This window comes from Lepus europaeus, chromosome 1, assembly GCF_033115175.1.
Source record: "Lepus europaeus isolate LE1 chromosome 1, mLepTim1.pri, whole genome shotgun sequence".
Lineage (NCBI taxonomy): Eukaryota > Metazoa > Chordata > Mammalia > Lagomorpha > Leporidae > Lepus > Lepus europaeus.
Genome location: NC_084827.1, coordinates 17686867 through 17702562, shown reverse-complemented (window position 1 = coordinate 17702562; position 15696 = coordinate 17686867). Strand labels below are relative to the sequence as shown.

General features: G+C 49.5%; 1 protein-coding gene across 1 annotated transcript in view; it reads left to right on the top strand.

The window, feature by feature from the left end:
- The window catches only part of MKLN1 (muskelin 1), a 361241-nt gene that overhangs the window by 17483 nt on the left and 328062 nt on the right, over positions 1 to 15696 (top strand). The window lies entirely within an intron of this gene.

Sequence of the window (15696 nt, the reverse complement as noted above, 5' to 3'; positions counted from 1 at the left end):
GAACTCTACACAGAACAAATTAGTCATAATATCTTGGCGGTGGAATTACAATGGATTTTATTTTCTCCTTTATGATTTCCATATATTCTAAATCTACCTCAGTAGACATGCATGTTCTTACCAGAATAAAAAAGAAATTTAAGATAAAATGAGAGCCCAAGATGAATGATAAGGGTGAATTTAAATGAGATTTAAACTTACACTTGGATGAGATTCGAGTTTAAGTGAGCGTCCACTCTTCTGATCCATCTGAACTACGTCTAGCGACACAAAAAGAACATCCAGATAAGATCAGACTGCAGACGAGCAGTCCCGGAGGATGGGTGAGTTCCTGCACACCTGGGGTTAGGCAACCACGCCAATTTTTACAAGGGACAGCTGGTGGATTCCAGAACCTGAAGTCAGAAAAGCTCAGTTTGCTTAAGAAAGTTGGTGTCAACAACAATCAGCACAGACTCGTTTCGGCTAAATACGTCCAACTGTGCTCCCGTCCTTACCCCCCCACTCCCCACTCTAAGTCAGGTGGGCCGCCTTCCAGACCTCTGTGCGAGGTATCCCTGCTCTTCTCCTTACACAGAACTCAAGCCGGAGGCCACGGGTGCCAGGTGATTTGCCCCAGATCCCAAGGCTAGTTTAGTTTTTGTTTTTGTTTTCTTAAAGATTTATTTATGTATTTGAAAAGCAGAGCTACAGAGAGGCAGAGGCAGAGAGAGAGAGAGAGAGAGAGAGAGGTCTTCCATTCACTGGTTCACTCCCCAAATGGCCACAACGACTTGAGCTGAGCCGATCCGGAGCCAGGAGCTTCTTCTGGGTCTCCCATGTGGGTGCAGGCGCCATCTCCTACTGCCTTCCCAGGCCACAGCAGAGAGCTGACTTGGAAATGGAACAACTGGGACTTGAACCGGCGCCCATATGGGATGCCAGCACTGCAGGTGGCAGGTTTAGCCGCTACGCCACAGTGCCAGCCCCGCTAGTTTAGTTTTATTGTCCATAAGGTTCCTAGGTCAAAAGATTAAAGGCATGCTTGTCATATGGTGGGATCTCGGTGGACCCTGTTATGCGACATGGGACAATGTTGACGCAGTAGGATTAGGAGATGAAATGATTATACATAGAAGTGTGAATTGATTGGGGATAGTTTGCCTGGAGATATCCTGGTGGTAACAATTACACCATGTACTGAGTGTTTCCTATGTGCAAGCTTCTGTGTAGAGGTGCGTCCCGTCCCTCTCTCCATTTGAGAATGAAGCTAAAGAAACAGGCATAGTTACCATCCATGTTTCACAGTCGTGTGAATCAAGGCTCCAGTGGGATATGAGCTTGCTTCTGAGTAGATGGCTAGCAGGCAGGAGAGCCAGGATTCAGTCACAGAGAATCTGGTTTCAGAACCATAAGCTTAATTACTATACTAATGTGTCTTCTTTCCGTCCTTGGCTCCTGTCGTGTGCAACTTACTTTTTCTTTCAACTAAAAGATGTAATCATCTGGAGTAATGCCTCAAAAGGAGTACTTTTGGTCTGGATAAAACACCAGGAGACTGAAAGAAAGGAGGCCAAGAAAGCAGACACTGCTCTCCCTTCAGCCTCGGGATCACTTTGCAATGTAGAGAGGATTATCCCAATTTTCACTGATAAGCGAGTAGAGAGCCAGAGATCCTGGGAGTGGTCAGGGATACTGGGCTACGTAACAAAACCAGAACTGAAATTTAGATTTGTTGGACTCCTAAGACTTTGCTCTTTTTTACTTTAGCTAACAAAAACCAAATGTAAGTATATGGTATTTAGTGGGGAAAAATGCAAAATGCTGCAATTGGGTTAAAAAAGTCAACTGTCAACTGCATAAATACAGGATTTGGGAGACCCAGCTTAGCATTTCAAGTGCAAAAGACCTCAGACTCTGGGTTGCTTATGAAGGACCCTGAGTTGTCAGCAGTGTGGCTGTGGGAATACTCATCCCATCTCAGGTGGCAGAGGAAGCCTGTCTTAGGAAAGGGAGGGAATGTGTCTGTTGGTTTGTACACTGCTTATCCCTGCTGGGGCACTGGGGAGAATTGCAATTCCTTCTGAGTGCCACATTGTGAAAGGGACTTTGACAGCCTGGGCTGTGGATAGCCAGGGGAGAGCAGCCAGCTGGAAAGGAAACCCAAGCATGCACACACACACGTGCTTGCAAGAGTGGATTATTTCACGGCGTCGGAAAACCTCAGAAGTGGTGGGAACCTACCTTCAGTTAGCTGAAGGGCTGCTCCATGCAAGACATCCTTCCACTGTGTGAGGCTCCCGAGAACAGAGCGCTGGGGTGGGCAGGAGGCAGATTTGGGCCAATGAGTGAAAAACTAAAACACGGCTGCCACTTGCACATCTTCTCCGGCACCAGCATGCCAAGCCTGATGCTTTCTTAATACATAGCAAGCCTTCAGCAAGTGGGTGTTGAACAGAATTGTCTGTTACTGTGCAGACACTCCAGAGGTTGTCTTGTGGGCTTGTAAGCTCACTAGGGAGATTTGAGCAGAAGCTCAGTGGCCACCTGTTGTCCATAAGGCTCTCATCCCGTAAAAACTGCCTTCCACCTTGTCCACTTCTTTTTTTTAAATTAATTAATTAATTAATTTTTTGACAGGCAGAGTTACACAGTGAGAGAGAGAGAGACAGAGAGAAAGGTCTTCCTTCAGTTGGTTCACCCCCTAAATGGCCTCTATGGCCGGTGCGCTGCACCGTTCTGAAGCCAGGAGCCAGGTGCTTCCTCCTGGTCTCCCATGCAGGTGCAGGGGCCCAAGCACTTGGGCCATCCTCCGCTGCCTTCCTGGGCCACAGCAGAGAGCTGGACTAGAAGAGGAGCAACTGGGACAGAATCCGGCACCCCAACCGGGACTAGAACCTGGGGTACCGGTGCCGCAGGTGGAGGATTAGCCTAGTGAGCCACGGCGCCGGCCTGTGTTGTCCACTTCTACCGTCTTCTCAGCCTTCAACAGGTGTGCTTCACCCAGCCCGTTGCATGGTGGCTCCCAGCCCCTAGAAACCAAGTTGAACACATCCTCAGACTGCCCTCATCCTATCCCTGGGGGAACGTGACTGTTTGCTCCTCCTGTCGCCTGCAGACCCTGTCCTCGTCCCAGGCTCCTCCCTGGCTCCTCTCACAGCTGCCTGCCTGCGTTCTGCATGGCTGTCTGCCTGGCACTCTTCTCACTGTGTGCCCTCCCCAGGATATCCTGTCCATCGTGAGGGCTCAGCTACCACTGACCGGAGATATCAGAACCTCTATGCTCAGCCCCCAACCTCTCCCTTAACCGGCTGCCCTGCCAGCTCCCTGGCTCTGGACATCTCACAGTCACAGCAAGCTGAGTAGACTGCAGATCGCCCCTCCACTCCTGCGCTCCCTGCTACATTTGCCTGGGTAACGTTCTTGCACTTCAACCTCGACCAGTCTCCCCTACTCCCAAACCTCTACCTAATCAATAACTCTGTCATCAACGCTGCTGCTAAATCTCCCCCCGGATTTGTCACTGCTTTGCATCCCCTGCTGCTATGGTGACTCAGACCTTAAGCCCTTCTTGAGATCACTAAGTAGCCTTCTAATTGGCTTTCCTGGCTCCAGTTGCCCCTTACAGTAGCTCAGCCTTCGTCCTGCCACTCGTTTTTATTTTATTTTTAAAATATGAATGACCACATTTCTCTCCTGATAATTGTTTATTGTCGCCAGTAGAAAGCCCAAACTTCTTAGCCATAAATCACAGTTCTTCACGATATAGCTACAATGTGCTCATCGGTCATTTCTAGAGGCAAACCAGATTTTTCTCTGAACACAGTTCTTTTCACACCTCTGTGCCTTTTCTCATGCTATTCCCTTTACAATAAAAGCACTCTTCTCCTCTTGGCCAGCTCATCTCCTCCTTGGTGCCCAACTCAAATTTTAGCACCTCTTGGAAAAGAATCCCTCTTCCACATCAGATCCAAGCCAGGAGTTTAGGGAGTGTGTCAGAGGAGTGGTATTTACAGGAATGGACTGAATGGGCGATTGTGGAGGGAACTTCCAACATCCAGAGATCAGGAAGGAGCCACTGAGAGAGACTGAGAAGGAACAGACAACAGAGCAGGAGGAACACCAGTGGGGTGTGCTGGAAGCCAAGCACAGGAGAAGAACCGGGTGGTCCTCAGTGCCAGGAGGCTGCCGGGAAGACAAGATGCAGACTGAGCGCCGACCTCTGTGTGTGGCATCACAGGAGTCAGTGACGGTCACAGGGGTGTTGTCTGTGGAGTGACGGGGACAAAGGTTGATTGGATTGGCACTAAGAGATAGGCGGGAATAAGGAAGTAGATGCACATTGCCTGGGTGAAGATGGGTAGAGAAGTGATGTTTTAGAGAGGATTCCTTGATTGCTCTGGAGCCAAAATAGATAAACAAGTGATGCTGAGCTCCTGGAACTAAGAAACAAGAATGTGCAAAGCTTTTGTTAAGTTCCAAGGGAGGGGACTGGCATTGTGGCACAATGGGTTAAGCTACCACCTGCAATGCTGGCATCCTGCATTTGCACTGGTTTGAGTCCTGGCTGCTCTAGTTCAGATCCAGCTCTCTGCTTATGGCCTGGGAAAGCAGTGGAAGATGGCCCAAGTGCTTGGGCCCTTGTACTCAAATGGGAGACCTGGAAGAAGCTCTGGGCTCCTGGCTTTGGCCTGGCACAGCCCTAGCGATGTGGCCATTTGGGGAGTGAACAAATGGATGGAAGATTCTCTCTCTCTCTCTCTCTCTCTCTCTCTCTCTCTCTCTCGTTCTGTGTGTGTGTGTGTGTGTGTAATTCTGCCTTTCAAACAAATACAATAAGTCTAAAACAAATTGCCAAGGGAATCAGGGCAGATGGATGAGCAGTGGGGTTAGTCCAGAGAGAGGCTTGGCCTGAGCCCTGTTGTCCTTGGGTCTCATTACTTCCACGCACAGCTCAGTTAGGACTTATCCGAGGGTGCCGTGACGGAGAGCTGGCCCTGCAGGGACTTGGGTGCATAATGTCCCAGACTATATCCAAAACCCTCTTGGTGGTGTGTGGGGTTGCTGATGAGAAGCCCATGAGGCTGGCCCTCATTTTTGGGGGGGCTGAGCAGCACCAAGACTGAACAGTTGGGAAGAGGTAAATGGGAAAAAAAATCTGGCCTATCCGGCACGCATGTCTGAAATTATGCATTTCGAAATATTTCTGTATTAAATTTTTTAGATTGAGATGACGATGGAGATGGGCTGAGTGGGCCCCTGGATTTGATGGCTCCATAGGCTTTTCTTTCCTCTTATCTCTGAGTCTAACAGTAAGGAACAATAAAATACAGGCCTTGGGTTGATCTTTGCTTCTCAAATAAAAAAATATTTGAGTTTCTTCTTTATTAAAGAAGTTTTAGTTTTTACTTGAGAAGCAGAGAGACAGACACACACACACACACACACACAGAGAGAGAGAGAGAGAGAGAGAGAGAGAGAGCAAGCTCCATTCTGCTGGTTTACTCCCCAATTGGCTGCAGCAGCTGGGGCTGGGGCTGGGGCTGAAGCCAGTATCTGGAAACACAGCCAAGGTCTCCCACATGGGTAAGAGGGACCCAATTACTTGCGTTAACACCACTGCCACTGCATTAGCAGGAAGCTGGAGTCAGGAACTGGAGCCAGGTTGGAGCCCGGGTTGCCCAGAGTGGGATGCAGGTGTGTCTCAACCTCTAGGCTAAACGCCCAGTCCCAGGCCTTGACTTTGTGCCGTTCCCTATGTGATAGTCCTAGATAGGCCACGTTTCAGAGAGCACTTGGGTGCAGATCCCATACAGAATGTTTTGCTGACAGAGGGTGGTACATTTCCCTTTATAGAGGCATTTATGGGGATACGCAGGGCCTGGGCTGTGAAATGGAGCCACCATGGAGTAACTGAAGAACCTCCCACCCCACCGTGTTTCCTGCAGTATTCCAAATGCATCAGTACTCTTATCTGCTTGTGCCTTTCCCAGTGCTGGTCCCTGTGCTGGAGTCACCACGCCCTCTTCTTTTGGGTGTGCTCAGCTCTAGGAAGCTTTTCACCTCCACTCAGATGGAGCCACATCCCACCTCTGGGCTTTGAAAACTGTTTTTTTTTTTTTTTAATTTTAATTTTTTTTAATTTTTGACAGGCAGAGTGGACAGTGAGAGAGAGAGAGAGGTCTCCCTTTGCCGTTGGTTCACCCTTCAATGGCCGCCGCGGCCGGCGTGCTGCTGCCAGTGCACCGCGCTGATCCGAAGGCAGGAGCCAGGTGCTTCTCCTGGTCTCCCATGGGGTGCAGGGCCCAAGCACTTGGGCCATCCTCCACTGCACTCCTGGGCCACAGCAGAGAGCTGGCCTGGAAGAGGGGCAACCGGGACAGGATCGGTGCCCCGACCGGGACTAGAACCTGGTGTGCTGGCGCCGCAAGACAGAGGATTAGCCTATTGAGCCGCATCGCCGGCCCTGCAAATGTTTTTGCATCTTGCTTGGCAGAATGAGTGGCAAGTGTTTGCTCTCTGCTGCGCTCCTTGAGCTGCGAGTTTCTTGAAGTCTTAGATTTTGTCTTAGAACAATTTGTGTCCATAGTGCTTGTACACCTGGGGTACACACTCAGTGTTTGCTGAATGGGTGCATGAAGGCTTGACTGTGAATGAATGAATACATGAAAAGATCAGAGGAATGCTATCCACCCTGATTTACCCAACAGGACAATCAATGACTTTCCATATGTATATGCAAAAGTTGTGGATATAAATATAAACCAGATCCAAATCCAGCTGAGATGACAAGGTCATTGCATCCAGAGAGCAGAGGGGTCTACCCCAGTGGCTGGCACCTGTGTGGGGCACAAGGCTATGAGAATCACGCTGATGAAAAGCAGAGTTGGGTTGCAGGAACGGATGGGTTTCAAGCTAGATTTGTGAGACAGAGTTGATCTGTGGCACACATGAACATTTTTGTCTTTGTTACTTCTTTTATGCAAGGTATTTTTCATTTGAAAAGGTAAGGGCAAAGCACCTCATCGTGAATATGTTTATATAAAGCATGGTTTCGTTGTTTAAAAAAAAGTAAAATAAATCAGCTATGACATGTGTAGAATGGAAGTTACATTGAACCAGTCATTTCATCCCCACAGCCCTCAGTTCCTTTCATGCGTACTTTGTAAAGTGATAATAGCCCTTACTAGTATTTACATTGTAAAAGTGTTGTTACTGTAAATTAGATCGTATAAATGGGTTCTGATGTCTTGTTTGATAGACAAGCATGATACACAAATGAGGTGTTATTATTTAGTTTTTCCTTTGCAGCCCCGTTAAATGAGAATTAGATGGGAACTCTGCTTTGAGCATATCTAGCAAGGAAATGATTACTGACTTGAGTCAAATGAAAACCAAAAAATCTTCAACTGAAAACTCAGTGTGTACAGCTTAGCCTGTCTGTGCATAATGCAAAAATATCGTGCATAGTTATACCTGAACTTTACTGTGTTCTTTATCGCCTCCCTGTGCCCCAGTCACACACTGGCAACGCTGAAGACCTTAGTGTGCCCTTCGGACACCCAGGTACCTGGGATGAATACAACTTAGGGAAGATGCTTCCATTAGTGAGCCATGCCGCCAGTTTGCTTGTTGATTCGGAGCTGGGTGGCGTCAACTCTGTGCACTCCTGGTTCCTAGCATGGGGATAGCTGGTACTGTCACCTGTCCGGGTTGGTTCCCACCTGTGCCTATGGCACCCGATGAGCAGCTCCAGCTTTCCTACTTCTTGGAATGCAGGATTGTGCTGGCACGAGAGGGGAGCTGGGGAAATAAGGTTTTGGAAATTGTTGTCAGAAACTGCATTGCGTATCATGAAGGCTTGAGAATTGGAACGATGCCCCGAGGACCGCGGGTCACAGAGCTGGCTGCTGCTGCGGTTCCCATCTGTGTGGCATGATTGTGTCCAGCCCCTGTGGGTGCTCAGTAACCTCTGCCCACTTGCAGTGCTTTGCTCCCTCCTCTTGCACGGCAGGAGCAGTGTCCAGACCTTGTCCGGACCCCTCGCAGTGTCCATCCATTATGTCTTGGCTCTCCTTCACTTCCTAGCACCGACCTTCGGCATTGCTTGCGGTGGTGGTCATCTGTTTCCCACCTGACCCATTTATTTTAGTTTCTGGATTTTGCTGTCACAGAGGCCCCCTGCTTGGATAGCTGCCTGGCCAGCTGTGGGGCCAGCTGCCTGCTCCAGGCTCCAAGGTGAACAAATTCCTCTTCTCTCCCTCTGATGGCTCCCGGTACGTGTGCCATGACCACAGATGAGTGATATTGACAGCATGACAACTGTGTCTGATCATGTTTGTCCCTCTGCAGGTCACTTATTTGGGGGCTGCTCAGAGAGCCAGGTGTGCATTCTTGTATCACAGTGGGCCTTGGTCCACATAGCTTGTGTGGACCTTAGTGACCTACACAGAGAACAAAAAGGCAGTAGTTGGCTTACTCCATGGCTTTAGCCAAGTGCAGCACAAATTGTTGTGCCACTGTCCTGAACATGGGCCATGACTAGCAGGAGCGTTTCCATGGAGGCAGCTGGGCTCATGGAGAGGTGGTAAGCGGTTCTGAAGATCCTGGTGGTGGGGCTGGGGGGGTGCTGCTTCCTTACCCTCGGGAAGAAAACTAGGGATTATGTCTTTCATGTCCATTTCTATTTATTTGGTTGAAAGGCAGAGCGAGAGTGAGAGCGAGAGATCATCCATCTACTGGTTGATTCCCCAAATACCTGCAGTAGCCAACCAGAACAAAGTCAGGAGCCTAGAACGCCATCTGGCTCTCCCACATGGGTGGCAGGGGCACAAGGACTTGAAGCATCAACTGCTATCTCCTAGGGTGTGCATTAGCTGGAACCTGAGAGCTGAGCCAGGACTCAGACCCAGGCACTCCAGGATGGGGTGTGTGTGTTTCAGGCAGTGCCTTAACTGCTGTGCCAACCACATGCCTGGTCTTCCATTTTTAGGGCAAACTTTTTTATTTTTAAGATTTATTTATTTATTTGAAAGGCAGAGCTACAGACACACACACAGAGAGAGAGAGAGAGAGAGAGAGAGAGAGAGAGAGAGAGAGAGGTCTTCCATCTACTGGTTCACTCCCCAAATAGCCACAATGGCTGGGGCTGGGCCAGCCTGAAGCCAGGAGCCAGGAGCTTCTTCCAGGTCTCCCACATGGGTGCAGGGGCCCAAGAACTTGGGCCATCTTCTTCTGCTTCTCCAGGCCATAGCAGGGAGCTGGATTGGAAGTGGAGCAGCTGGGAGTGCAACCAGCACCCATATGGGATGCTAGCACTGCAAGCAGTGGCTTTACCCACTATGCCACAGCGCCGGCCTCCAAATTTTTTTAAATAGCTATCCAACATTCTCTGGTTCTGTTTACTCCTCACCTCATTGTGATTTGACTTTTTTTTTTTAAGATCGACTTACTATTTGAAGAGGGGTGGGAGAGAAAGAGAAAGAGACAGAAGTCTTCCACCCACTGGTTCACTTCAGTGATATAATACAGTAATATATTATATAACTATATATTATATATACTTATATTGTATATTTATATATTATATATTTATATGTAATATATTGTATAATATATAATACTATATATTTTATATATATAGTAATATAGCCTAGGCTATATTAGGCCAAATCCAGGAGCCAGGAACTCCATCTGAATCTCCCACCTGGAGGGCAGGGGCCCACGCACTTGGGCCATCTCCCACTGTTTTCCCAGGCACACTAGCAGGGAGCTGGATCTGAAGCAGAGCAGCTGGGACTCGGACCAGCACTAGGGTATGCAACGCCAGAATTCTGTATGGCAACTTAGTCCATTGCACCACAGCCTGCCCCTGAGCTGCCTTCTGACTCCACAGAGCCTGCTCCTTGCCAGACTGGCCCAGCACCTCCTTGGTGCTCACCCTGTGGGTGCCTCTTGGCCTTTTTTCTGCCTGTTCTCTTGAGAGCACTTGCTGTTGTTGAGACCGTCTACTGGAACGTGCTTTTCCATTGTCCGACCATGCCTCTCACACTGTGACTGTTCCTCCCAGCTCCCTGGCTGCTCCTTCGCACTCTGTCAGGGGTCCTGGGGGAAGCTTGGTTGTTTACCTCTGTCTCCCCAGCCCCTTTTCTTCTTCCTGACCCTCTCTCCCAGGGTGTGCCATCCATCCCTGTCACTTCTGTTCTTGCCTGGCACGTACTGATGACTCCTAAACCTGTGTACCCCTCTTCCACTGAGCTCCCCCAGCCACACAAAACAAACCAGTCCCAGGCTGACCGCGTCGCCTTCTGCCCCACTGTCCTCAGTGTTGCGTTCATGTTTGTGTGGTCTTGGTGAGTGACGTCACTGTCCACCTCATCTTCCAAGCTGTCAATCAGATCCTGAGTCATGACTTGTCCCTCTTCAAACCTCCGGCATTTAATCAATTGCGATTTTCCATTGCTTCTGTCTCCCCTGGAGCATGGCGTATAGATTTCTGCATCATGTGGTCTTGCAGACTTCTAGCGGTCATCTCTGACCACCCTGGCTAGGACCCTCTGCCTTAGTTTTACGTTCAGTGTTTAAATATTCAGCAGACATAATAATCTGATACTTCCAAAACCTGCGATGCTATGCCCTCCACCCTAAGCAACCTTGTCTCCTCTTATTTTTGTTATTTATTTTCATTTTATTTTAAAGAGAAAGAGTCAGCGAGACAGACAGGGACAGATCTTTGATCTACTGGTTCACTCCCCCAATACCTACAATAGCCAGGCTGGGCCAGGCCATAACCAGGAGTACAGAACTCAGCCCAGGTCTCCCACATGGGTGGCAGAGACCAAGAACTTGGGTCACCACCTGCTGTCTCCCGGGGTGTGCATTAACTGGGACTGAAAGGAGAGCAGGACTCACCAGTATGAGCTGTGGGCATCCCAAGTGGACACTTAACCTTTACTGCTGCACCCAAAGCCACCCACTCCTCCTTGTTTGTCTGACTCCCATCACTGAAGCCACTAACTTTCAAGTCTCCCTCCTCGACTTTCAGAACTCTTTTCTCCATGACACACTGCCTTCTCAGAGCTGGCCTTCCTATTTCTCACAGCCCTCTGCTGTGAGGTCCCGGTCAGCAGGGACCATATGCATGATGTTAACCTTTCCTTGCTGTCACCAACCAAGTATTGGGCACACAATGGATGCTCAGTGAATGAACAGATGTTAACATCAGAAGTATCATTGTGAGGACATGAAGGCCATCTTTAATTACAGGATGCGATTCGGGTTTTACTGAGAGAAGTTTTATCAGGACCCTGTAATTTCAGAGGGGTTGGAGGAAATTATGTAGAAGAATTTATCAACACTTAGAATCATGGGCAGAGGATGATCGAGAGAGGTGGATTTCCACTCTCTCCTCTTCGGGCTCCTTTTCCAGAGTTCAGTATCTGACTTTCTGAGCTGGGTTTTGGGGTGACCCACGCCTTCCCTCCTCCTGGTTCTCTGTAAACCACTGGACTCATAACCTACTCCACGCTTGCCAACACGGGGATTGGAATTAGGTACATGTTAGATTTTCATTCCTTTTTTTTTTTTCTTTCCAAGATTTATTTATTTGAAAGATAGAGTGACTGAGAGGGAGGGAGCGAGAGAGAGAACAAGGTCTTCCACTCACTGGTTCATTGCCCAAGGGGCTGCAAAGGCTGGAGCCGGGCCAGGCCAAAGCCAGGAGCCTAGAGCTCCATCCAGGTCTTCAGCATAGGTGGCAAAGACCCAAATACTTGGGCCATCTTCTGCTGCTTTCCCAGGCACATTAGTAGGGAGCTGGATCAGAAGTGGAGCAGCTGGGACTCACGACACTCATGTGGGATGATGGGATTGCAGGCATCGCCTTAACCTGCTATGCCACTGCACCAGCCCCAGCTTTTCAATTCTTTCCTCTATTATTTTGTTGCCGTATGCTGCAATCATTTTAAAATTTTCCTCTGTGGGATCTTTGTCATGAGATGTTACTAGGGTGGGACTCATTGTTGTCAGAATATGTGAGTATCTTATGCATGTAAAGAAACATTACAAAGTGGCCGGCGCCGCGGCTAATCCTCCATCTTGTGGCGCCGGCACACCGGGTTCTAGTCCCAGTTGGGGTGCCGGATTCTATTCCGGTTGCCCCACTTCCAGGCCAGCTCTCTGCTATGGCCCGGGAAGACAGTGGAGGATGGCCCAAGTCCTTGGGCCCTGCACCCGCATGGGAGACCAGGAGAAGCACCTGGCTCCTGGCTTTGGATCAGCGAGATGTGCCGGCCACAGCGGCCATTGGAGGGTGAACCAACAGCAAAGGAAGACCTTTCTCCCTGTCTCTCTCTCTCTCATTGTCCACTCTGCCTGTCAAGAAAAAAAAAAAAAAAGAAACATTACAAAGTCTCCTTAGGATTTATGCCTTTCAGAGTTTTCTTTTTTGCTTCACGACTAATCAAATTCTTCCTCATTGTTCTACTGATTTTTTTTTCTTTTGTTGGATCCCACATAGAGAAAGGGGGCTCTGAGAAACCAGGAAGACTGGCTGTCCTCTTGGGTACACCTCTTCGGGTCAGGTGCACAGGGAGACTGCAGGACGTGAGCAGAGCAGTCCGGCTTCCCCGCAGCCCTGCCTGAGCCCCACGGCCGGCACACAGCCCTCGCGTCCATCCCCACACTCGCACTTCCTTGTCTCTCACCGTTTGCTGTTCGTAACACTTAGTGTCATCTGCTCCCTTTCTCCGTGTTCATTGTCTGATACCCCTGGGAGACTGTAAGCTTCCTGAGGGCAGGGTGCTCGTTTTGGTCAGCGCCATACTTGTATGCTTGGCACATGAAATGGTAACTGGTACATGGAAGACACTCAATAAATATTTGGTGATTGGGGCTGGCATTGTGGCGTGGTGGGTAAAAACTGCCTCCTGTGACTCTGACATCCCACATGGACGCCAGTTCGAGTCCTGGTGGCTCCTCTTTCTTTCTTCCCTTTTTTTTTTCTTTTTTTTTATATTTATTTATTTATTTGAAAGTCAGAGTTAAAGAGAGAGAGGAAGAGGGAGAGAGAGAGATCTTCCATCTGCTGGTTCACTCTCCCAGGTGGCTGCAACAGCTGGAGCTGGGCCAGGCCAAAGCCAGGAGTCAGGATTTCTTTAGGTCTCCCACATGGGTGGCAGGGGCCCACCCATCTGGGCCACCTTCTGCTGCTTTTCTTCGGCCATTAGCACAGAGCTAGATGGGAAGTGGAGCAGCCAGGACATGACCCAGTGCCCATATGGGATGCCAGCATTTCAGAGTAGTCGCTTTTACTGGCTACAATACAATGCTGGCCACTGCTTCTCCACTTCTGATCCAGCTCCCTGCTAATGGCCTGAGAAAAGCAGTAGAGGATGGCCAGGTGCTTGGGCTCCTGCCACTCATGTGGGAGACCCAAAGAAACTCATGGCTCCTGGCCTCGGCCTGGCTCAGTCCTGGCCATTGCAGTCATCTAGGGAGTGAACCAGCAGATGGAAGATCTCTCTCTGTCTGTCTCTCTCTCTCTCCCCTGCTCTGTAACTCTGACTTTCAAATAAATAAATCTTTAAAACAATTTGTTGATTGAATGAATGATGTCTTTGTTTTTTTAAAAAATGTATTTATTTATTTATTTAAATAACAGAGTGGGGGAGAGAGAGAGAGATTTTTCTTCTGTTGGCTCACTCCTCAAATGGCTGCAACAGCCAGGAATGGGCCAGGCCAACACCAGAAGCCAGGAACTTGACCACAACAGCCAGGGCTGAGCCAAGCCAAGGCCAGGAGCCTGTAACTCCATTCGGATCTCTGCCGTGAGTGGCAGGGGCCCAAGCACTTGGGCCATCTTCTGCTGCTTCTGCAGGTTGCATGAGCAGGATGCTGGATCTGCATCGGAGCAGCTGGGACTTGAACTGGTGCCCTGATACGGGACACTGGTGACGCAGGCAACAGCATTATCCACTGTGCCACAGTGCCAGTCCCCAGAATGATGTCTTTTAAAGTTGTCTGTTTTAAAATTTTTAAACTTTATTTATTTTTCATTTTATTTAAAAAGGCAGAATGACCGAGAGAAATATCTTGTCCCCTCAAATGCCCTCCACGGGCAGGGCTGGGCCAGGCCAGCGTCCAGAGCCCAGAACTCCATCCAGGTCTCCTAGGTGGGTGCAGGGACCCAGAGACTTGATCCAACACTGCTTTCTCCAAGGATGCCCATTGGCAGGAAGCTGGATGGAAAGCAGAGGAACCGGAAAAAAAAAAAAAAAAGGCCGGCGCCGCGGCTCACTAGGCTAATCCTCCGCCTTGCGGCGCCGGCACACCGGGTTCTAGTCCCGGTCGGGGCACCGATCCTGTCCCGGTTGCCCCTCTTCCAGGCCAGCTCTCTGCTGTGGCCAGGGAGTGCAGTGGAGGATGGCCCAGGTCCTTGGGCCCTGCACCCCATGGGAGACCAGGAGAAGCACCTGGCTCCAGCCATCGTATCAGCGTGGTGCGCCGGCCGCAGCGCGCCTACCGCGGCGGCCATTGGAGGGTGAACCAACGGCAAAAAGGAAGACCTTTCTCTCTGTCTCTCTCTCTCACTGTCCACTCTGCCTGTCAAAAAAAAAAAAAAAAAAAAAAGAAAGCAGAGGAACCGGGATTTGAACCAAGCACTCTGACCTAGGTTTTGGGTGACCGGAGCAGCAGCCCAACCTCTGTGCCAAATGGCTTGTCCCTGTCTGTTTTTCACAGAGGCCGATGCCCACCAGGTCTCAGGGGATCTGGTGCTGGGTCTGGTTTGAGCCCTGTCCTGCTCAACACTTCAGTGGACGGCTAAGATGTTGGCATTGGTGGGCGCGCGGGACACATTTACAGAGGACACACAGCTGGAAAGGATTGCAAGTAGTTTGGAAGACGCACTCGGCTCTCCCTCCTCCAAAACCTCGACAAAATGCAGTAATGAATCATATCTAACAATATAAAGTTTAATGGGTACACATATAAAGTACACAGAGATCCCAAAATTCAATTACACAAGCACAGGGCGGAGGCGGGATGGCTTACAACTCTGCGCGTCAGGAAGATTTAGAGTCTCCTGTTGATTGTAAGGAGAGGATGAGTCAACCCAGTGTGATGCAGCTTCCAAAGGAAAAAAAAAAACAAAAAAACCCCAGTCTTTTGTTGTATTAATAGAAATACCGCGTTCTAGAAGGGGACTGGTTGTCTCGTTCTCACTGGTGGTCAGACCACATTTGTTCTCTGGAATTCCGGGAGTCAGACCTTCAGAGACGCTGATAAACACAAGAGTGACAAGGATGATAAAGGACATGGTAAATAGTGTGATTCAGAGACAACCAAAGGACCTAAGGTTGTGTGTAGGTGTGTGAGGGGGAGAGTGAGAACCAGCGTGTGTAGCTTCCTTTTGAAGTTCAGGAGCTGATCCTACAGAGGAGAGACCTGAGGACAGGCTGGGGTCTGGGAGGAGAGGGGGAGGCGTGTTTATCTGAGCCAACTGGAATGTATCAGCAGCTAGATTTGCCTAGCAACCAAGTGGACAACCACTGGAGGTAGTAGATTCGCTGGTTCTGGTGCTGTGGCTGTTCCCTGGTTTTGCTAGGTCTGTCTGTGACACAGCACCGGGATGAGGGAGTGAGGGGAGTAGGCTGCATTCTAGCAGCAAACACACATGGTATGCTTGCCGTGGTGGAGAGCCCTGGAGTAGATGACTGG